The sequence below is a fragment of the Sinocyclocheilus rhinocerous genome, unplaced genomic scaffold, assembly GCF_001515625.1.
Source record: "Sinocyclocheilus rhinocerous isolate Xijiao unplaced genomic scaffold, SAMN03320098_v1.1 scaffold1938, whole genome shotgun sequence".
Lineage (NCBI taxonomy): Eukaryota > Metazoa > Chordata > Actinopteri > Cypriniformes > Cyprinidae > Sinocyclocheilus > Sinocyclocheilus rhinocerous.
Genome location: NW_015629065.1, coordinates 1,180,845 through 1,190,043, shown reverse-complemented (window position 1 = coordinate 1,190,043; position 9,199 = coordinate 1,180,845). Strand labels below are relative to the sequence as shown.

The window sequence follows — 9,199 nt, the reverse complement described above, 5'->3', positions numbered from 1 at the left end:
GCACCGAGGGGCCCCCAAATAAAATTCTGCTTAGGGCCCCATAAAGGCTTGGGCCGGTCCTGATGGGTTCTATTGTATTTTGTTGCGCCGGTGTAGACACCCAGTTATAAAATGTGATGTGACCGATGTAATAAGCATGAGTTCTGGGCCGCGGCGCGGCCGGTATAAACACCAGCATTGACTGAGTGGCCGCAATCAACTCCGGTGGCCGTAACACAGGCTTTAATGCGCCGCCTACGCTTGATGCGCAGATCAGCTCTAGTCTCTAACGTCACTGAATCTGCTGTTAAAAATTAACCATCCATTCATCATATCATCATGCAAAACTAAGAATTAGAATCATTGTAATGTGACGATCAAATATAGGTGCGGGTGGGTGGCGGGCGGATAATTTGAAGCAGCGGACTCGGGTGAAGTTTGAGCTCATCCGCGCCTCTCTACACTACACTGACCTGGGTCGCCAGTAGCAACAATGGAGCGCGCTCTGCTGGACAAACTAAGTAATTACACCATTCAGAAGCATTTAATCTGCGTTATATATGTTCTGTAAAAAAAAATTTCATATCGGCGGCATATTTGCCGATACCGATATATCTGCGACAGGCTCATATCGGCCGATAATATCGGGAAAGCAATATATCGGTCGGGCTCTAATTACAAGGTTTGACCTATAAATTGCTGTTTACATCAAATCAGATACTGAATACAACATGAAATACTGAATACCATGTTAAAGGGGTCCTATTATGCTTTTTCACTTTTTCAACTTTAGTTAGTCTGTAATGTTGCTGTTTGAGCATAAAAAAAGATCTGCAAAGTTACAAAGTTCAAAGTCCACTTCAAAAGGAGATATTTTATTTAACAGAAATCACTTTTCAAAAACACACACACTGGCCTTGCTAACCAATCACAGCACATTTCGTATTTCAGAAGGTGGGCCTTCATTTGATACAGGAACTAATCGAGCCGTTCATGCCAGACTGGAGATAGAGGTTTTGTAATAATGTAAAATATGTGAAAAATAATGTGTTTTTCGAACAACCTAGTATGAGAGCCTGTTCTAGTACACCCCCAAAACAAAATCAAGACTTTGTAAAAGAGCATAATAGAACCCCTTTAAAGTAGAATAATAGAGATTGATTGATTTCCTCTGAATTTCGACCTGTCCAACCCCCCAACAAATAAGATGTTTTTAAAAAACATTACCAGAAATGTATAATCAAGTGAACTCCAGCAGAGGAACATCTCAAGTCCAATTTTATATGCCCATTCCAATTTAGAACATGATTTATTCTTATTATAATTGGCTGATGTTTCATCCATCATTGTATGGTTTACAAAGACAGTCTGTTTAATAATAAACCTACATACATATTCTTACCATCTAAATTTTTTTGTTGTGCATTTTTCAAAAATAAAGTAAAATCGGGCTTGAAAGTTGTATTTTATGCTAATATAAGTAAAAAGAGTATCTTAACCTTCAGATTATGTTCAACTTCAAATGGTTAAAGTAAATATTATATGAGCCATTTTATTTTCTATTAATTTTATATGAGGCTTGCCATTTTAAAAGCCTTTTACCAAAGAGTGTTAATAGTTTAAAACACCAATGTATGTGATTATGAGATTTTCTAGCAATTAACGATAAATGAACACCAAACAGACATTTTTTAAACCATAAATAATGAATAAAAAAAAAAAACATAAACCAGAATATGTAACAGGTCATGGAACACTGCCTGCATATTTAGATATTAATCCTGTTTCAGCAAAGGTAAAACATGTTCTTGGGAAAAAAGTCCTATCAATCGCTCTTGTAAAGGGAGCCCATCAGCAATGGACAGATAGGTATAAATCTGAAGAGCAGCAAAACACTAGAAACTATTTTATATAATTTATGACATCACGTACAAACAAACACAGGGCCATAAACAATCAATCTCAAGTCTTCCATGATCAGTACATGTCTATAGCATCCTAATGCATAAGACATCTACAATCCAACAGCCATTTCATCTATTCAAGTCTCCATATCCCTGTTTGTGTCCGTCATAATAATTAAGGTACAAAATTGACATGAAAATGAGCAAACCGGTAGACATATAAAGGAAATGGAAACCAAGCAGAGACTCAGAGGGTCACAACAAAACAAGGACATTTCATCCAGTTTCTATAGCAATTTGCCAAACACTTTTGATTACCTTTACACACACATAAAGCATCAGTCTTTAAAACTCAAAATGTATATGCCATGATTCTTAAATCTCCTTGATTATATTAGCATCTAAATCCTCTAACACATTCCATGCAATGGCTGAAACAAACATAAAATATAAAAATGAGCTAACAGCTTGTGATACTAATGTTATATTTATGTTGTTGTGATTACATTTAACCAGACTGAATACAAATAAATAAGCCTTTCAAATCTGAATACTAAAACAAAATGATGCAGCTCATTTTCTGCATTGATCTGAGTCAGTGTTTAGACACAGAATATGAAATCTTAATTTGAACTACCCCATATGCTTCAATTCACCAGCACCAATACCTAACCAATTAAAACCAATCTCATCTGCAATTTGAAAATCATCAGGCCTAAATATTTCAGAAATGTGCAAAAGCACGTCATAAATTTAAATTTGATTCAGAACTTAAAATGCCAGTCAAAGCATAGTTAAAGCGCATCGTCCTTGGGAATTCAAACAACTATTAGCAATGCACAGCCAGTGTTCCTTCATTAATCAGCACTAATTAAGACTATTGATTGAAACAAACATCAGGATTTCCAGCTGAAAGGGTTTACTAGACTGTAAACTCTACAGGCGATGGCACAGCAAGGAAAATATCCAAAAGATTTGCCTTTGCCCTTGGTTCAGGCTTCACTTTGCAAACCAGCTCAGAAAATTAAACCAAAAATGCCCCTGCTTCCCTGTCATTAAGTGCTGTCAGGACGAATCAGAGCTCACAGGCCAGTGGTGCTGCACAAAGCAGCGCTCAGTCTCTCATTGTTGAGCCTCCTGTCTTACTCACACACATGCATGCTCAGTCACACAGAAGGTTAGGCTTGACAACAACATGCAGGACTCAAAACATAACACATCAAGATCATATTGAACTAGTGGTAATAGGTACAAGCAGTCAACATCATCAAACATTATCATTATTTTCATATTTGCTCTAAATCTTGTACATTGTTTATTTAGATATTGTTGTTGTAATACTATATTATTCATGATTCTCTGGTCAAATGTAGTGTCTGTATTTACATAATAACTAAATATTATATTGGGAGAAACAAAGTTTTGCACTTTTTACCTTTTAAACCTATTCAGCAGTCCCGGAAATAACTTGACTCAAGACTGAGCTGCATTTAAATTTAATGTGTAATTTTTACAATATGCACATATTAATAAATATTCATGCATTGGGGGGAAAAAACTAAACACAACAATGCCTTTTTTCAGTTTGTCTTAAAGGAATAATTGGGCAGAATAAATAGCAGTCAAATAATTAATATCTTCTCAACAAGACTGCTGTTTAATTAGGCTAAAAGCTCAAGACTGGAAACAAAAGCTGCATTACTGTATTGGCAAAGTACATTTATGACTTTTTGACAGATGGCTGTAATGCAGTCTAGGCAAGTCGACTAACCAACACGCAGGCAAACACAGCCCTAGATATGCCAGACAGACTGAGAAACAAATGAGAGTCAGACAAAACTGTGCACACATTTGCTTCACATGCAACAAAACCCATAATGTTTTTCCACATTCTGAATTAAATGCAGGTCATGCACACTTCAAAGACGAGTTCAAAACTGACTTTCATGTCAGTAACAGAAATATGCATCTTATTTTGCATCATAAAGGGTATTGGTCAGTCATCTTTATGACTTTAGTTTGCAACGAGAATCGAGAAAGTCAATAGTGCTGATGTTATGAGACATTTAACTTTTGACATTTAACAGCCAGAGAAAGCAACTGCCTCACAACCTGGAAAGCTCAGACATACATTTTCAAAAATAAAGTTACAACATAGACACTGCCAAATCACAAACAAATGATGTCCCCACAAAACAGCATACAGCGGCAGTCTTATGTATGATAATAAACACTGAAGGGCCAACCAGTTATATTTTATAGAGCTGTTCTTGTCTGTATGAAGGAATATTGTCCCTGACATTGTTGCTGGAAAAAATGACTCTACTATATCATCTAAACCGGATATATTTTTAGATTTAGAGAACTGCATCTGTTTGATAATGCACAGAGGCTCTGAACATCTCAATAAGGCTGTCAAATTGCTCAACAGAGCCATCTAGTGGCCCCAAAACTTTAAATCAAAAGTAATGAATGGAAAGAAGACGATCCCGAGCGACCGGTGCGTCGTCTCGTCTGAAATGCTTTATATGCCTTTAACAGAAAGAAAAAAAAACACAGTAACTTGCCTATTCAGTAAATGCTTGACTTATTTGTTAGTCTTCATTAGCATACATAAACTCGTTTTATGAATACCTGTTAATGTTTTACAATGAGAGCGTTACAGTTACAACCCTTGTAAATTACAGTGGCAAGACAAGGTTTCACAGAAATCAAACCATTACGAGTGGTTTGATAACGCAATACTCTATAATATTTATTAAATAATATTACGTCAGTAAAGATTCAGTTAGCAAGATAGAATATGGATAGATTAAGTTAGCATATTTGATTTTATTGACATATTGCCTATACGACAACGCATTTAGTTTTATTTATAACAGCATTTCCTAGCTAAAATAATTAGAGCCAGAAAAAGCTCGACTGAATGAAGACACTGACTGGAGAACTGTACTGGATACGATACATCAACTTTGGCTATAGGAGAAAATATACCACGCTTATAAATAAATTTAGACTGCAGCGATGTAGGTTGGCCAAATTGACAGCTCAAACAATCGATCTTGTCGCCTAAACTGAGCTAAAATGACATATGATAAAAAATACTTATCAATTTAAAAATAAATACATAACTTAATTTTCTCCAAACAAAACATTTTATTTACTTTCATTAGCGAGCTTACAGAATGAAAACACATGTAAATGTCGTATGTAGCCTATAGGGTATAAAAGAGTAGCCTAGGCTATTAAATATCATTAATGTCCTATATGTACCTTTATTGACCAGTTTAACTATCAACTGAAATTATACTCGAATAATAATGTTCAAAGACTAAATTTATAAAGTCGTCTGAGGCTAAATTTTGTAAGTAAGATTTTTTTCAATAGAAATTCAGCATGATATAGGCTATTCATCCCGTTTACTGAACAGCTTACATATGATTCAGCAACACAGTGCGTATATACATTTTAATTGCAGTTTACAGTGTACTACTATAGGCTAAAGAAGCGAAATACAAAATACATACCTTCTCCTGGTCCGTTTTACTTTCCCTGAACTGAAATCGCTGCTGGCTGTTCGTCCATAGTCTTCGTCTCTGGAATTAAACTCTCCACTTTCTCGTAAGTAATTTATGACAGCCTACATGAAGAAGAGTCCTGGAGTGTCTTTTATAAATTTCGATGGACTGTTCGCCTTGTCAGGCTAGTGTTGTCGGAGCGCTGCGCTGCCGATCATCCTCTGTAACCGACACTGTTGCGGAATGTTTCTGCCTCTCGCGCGGCCTCATTTTAAACTCACGTGACGTCAGAGATCATGGTGCTCAGACTGCAAGCGCTTAGTAAACAACACATTTACGTTTTGTTGGAGTAATTAAAATACAGTTCTCGGTTAACTTTTACCTTAGTGTCACACTTAAAGCAAAACCACAATAGTAAATAGAGTGGGAAAAAACGTAATCATTAAATTAAATCTCACTCTGTTTACATGTTCCTCCTCTTGTGAGCATTAGGTATAGAGAATGAGGAGTTACGTCACGATCTTTTCACTCCGCATTGCATTTCGGGAAGGCGCCGCCATATTAGCAGGATACGCTATCCGTTCCCATGGTTACTTCTCATTCTCTATAAGGATAAATGCTTATCTTTTGTTTTGTTTTTGCCTTTAAGTTAAACAACCATTCATTCTTCATTGTATCGTTTGCAGGGAAGAGAAGCTATTTTATCGCACTGCATGATATGCACTGCATTTCTCTCTTAGGTTTTGTAGAATTTGGTTTACAGTGTTTAACGTTTACCCGATTAGCGTGAAAACAGTGTCGCATATGGCGTATAAACAAAGCAGTTTCCCAGAACTCAACGCGGCGTTACGTCACATTCTCATTCTTTATAGCCTATTGGCCTATTAAGAGTGGTCCAAAACCTGTATATAAGATTAGACTACATTAGATTACAAAAGTAAATATAGGTTGCAAATTAGTGTGTTGTATTGACTTTTAATGAACACTGAATACAGAAAAACAGCTCAGACTACAATTGTAGGCTACACTACCAATCAAAAGTTTTTGAACGTAAGATTTTTCATGTTTCTTAAAGAAGACTCTTCTGCTCACCAAGCCTGCATTTATTTGATCCAAAGAACTGCAAAAACAGTACAATTTTGAAATATTTTTACTATTTAAAATGACTGTTTTATTTTTGAATATATTTTAAAATGTAATTTATTCATGTGATTTCAAATCTGAATTTTCAGCATCATTACTCCAGTCACATGACCCTTCAGAAATCATTCTAATATTCTGATTTGCTGCTCAAAGAACATTTATTATTATTATGTTGAAAACAGCTGAGTATAATTTTTTTGAGGTTTCTTTGATGAATAAAAAGTTCAGAAGAGCAGCATTAATCTGAAATAGAAATCTTTTGTAACATTATAAATGTCTTTATCAAATAATTTCAAATATATTCAGATAGAAAGCAGTTATTTTAAATTGTAAAAATGTTTCACAATATTACTGCTTTTGCTGTATTTTGGATCAAATAAATGCAGGCTTGGTGAGCAGAAGAGAATTCTTTAAAAGGCATTAAAAATCTTACTCTTCAAAAACTTTTGACTGGTGGTGTAGGTAAAAATATATTCATCAATAAAACAAAATCTTTGTTTTCATCCATTTTACGTTTAATCATTTAATCCTTTCACAATGGATTTCACTGTACACAATATCTTCAATATTAATCTTAATGTCATATAAAATGATGAAATAAATCTAACCTTTAAGGCTATTGTGTTGATTAGGCTTGTCATTTTCCACCATCCTTTTAAACTTAATACGTTTATGAAGTTTATTTTTATTGATAATAATAAAATACACAACAGTCGGTTTCTTCACCCAGCAGTGAGTATATAAAAGCCACCATATACGAGCAGAGTACTAGCCTATATCCCAGGCCAATCCTTTAACAGATCCTTCATGATAACTTCATAATATGCTACACAAGACAGGATAATGCAGACAATAAAAGATCTTAGTTTTTATCTGCAAATAAAGCCTTTCACAGATTCCAGATCTACACTGAACACGTCTTGAATAAAAATGACTTAGGACGAGACCATTTATAACAGTGAATCAATTTCAGCTAATAAATATCATTTTCTGTTTTTGCTTACTCTTTTTCAAACTTTCACATCATTAATTTGACAACTCTTCAATTTTAATAGTATCTGATGTTCCTAAGAGGACATGATTTCTTTCATACCTAAATGCAAATTCAGTAATTATCCAGATCTGCGTTTTATGAAATCACAGGAGGGAGCCTATCAGAATAGCTGACAGAGCAAATCTGCCTGTTGCACCGAATTGTTGAGTAAGTTACTGATAAATTGCTTACAGCTATAGAAAAGGCTATAGTTTCCTGTTTACACTGCATCACAATGTTGAGAGTCAAGATAGATGCACTTACATTCTTATGCCAAAAATGTTGGCTAAACATTTTTCTTATCATGCTTAGTAAGGCCTGGTAACGCACAATTGGCCTTAGAGTAATTAATTCTCTATTTGACATTCTCCATCAGAGTACAGATGGTAATAATATAGTACAGGAAAATATATAGCAGAAATAATATCAACCACAATAGCACTATAAACAGCAGATGAGAGGATGGCATGAGCAGAGATAAGTAATTAGGCTGAATCCGCAAAGCACAATAACTGGACTGGTTCCGGCATAAACATAAATAAATGCTGAGAAAGAAACCACTTTGGAAGGAGCAAAGGAGATGCATTTGTTTACTAAGCTGTAGACAGATTTAAGGCCTTGAGGGGTGTCGAGAAGATTTGTATAAATTTATGTTTAATCTCCAAATGGGGCTAGTTGCCCTTCCTGTGAAATGTGGTCTAAATAAGTGTCCAGATATTTGAACTTTATTTTTCCACTTCTTCAGGATAGTATTATATTGTATTAACAATATCATTTCACAACTGGTTTAACTGGTCCATCTTGCATGATAATAATAATCCAAGACTCTGAGATTGCAATATGGACAGGTATATGTCTTTTCCAAACAGATTTGATTTGTTTTATATAATTTTCAACTGGTTAAAATGTATGCTACAAGTTTTATGTGAAATCGTAAGTTCCTTAAACATATAATAGCTAACATTTCAACCATTATGTTAATGCTGGAGTTAATGATGTAAGACCAATGACCAAAATATAATGCATAATATATTGTGTTGGTTATGTGATTATTACATTATATACATTCAGTCCAGTGTAAATGCCTCACCACAGGCTGCTATGTTTCTATTAAAACAACACTTTTATGGAAGTTATATGGACTTGAGATGTTTGTTTTGCAGCAGGGACTTTGTTTTCATTTTAAAGCCAATTCAAACTTGTAATAGACAGTTACTTCCAAATTGCATGGAGACCTGAATGGCAGTACATTTAATATTTTTCTATAGGCCTGTATCATCTATTGCCAGGGTTTTCAACCAAGTACTGCAGGGCGTCCACACTCCATAGAGAAGAATATTCATAAACAAACAAATGTTTTAATGAAAGAATTTAAGTGTTACCAAGGATAAAACTTTACGAACTAGCTTTTTATATTGGGGGTCTGGGTCTGTAACGTGCAATTTAATATAGCCTACTGAAGCTGAATGCTGATAAATGATTGTTGAAATAGTTTTAATTAGCAGGCAAGCCTATTAAAAAGCATTGCGCAGTAATAACGCCTTTCCACCAGCAGATGGGGTCATTGCCCACACGCGGTCATGCTGTTCCGGAAGACAGATGTAAATATTTTCATGACGTAA

The 9,199-nt window shown here is 34.9% G+C and overlaps 1 protein-coding gene across 1 annotated transcript in view; it reads right to left on the bottom strand.

Moving 5' to 3' along the window:
• megf11 (multiple EGF-like-domains 11) overlaps positions 1-5,645 on the bottom strand; it is a 136,744-nt gene extending 131,099 nt beyond the window's left edge. Inside the window, exon 1 of the mRNA XM_016550543.1 lies at positions 5,411-5,645. The gene's annotated coding sequence lies outside the window, so the exon portion shown is untranslated. The remainder of the gene's footprint in view (positions 1-5,410) is intronic.
• Between the last annotated feature and the right edge of the window lie 3,554 nt (positions 5,646-9,199).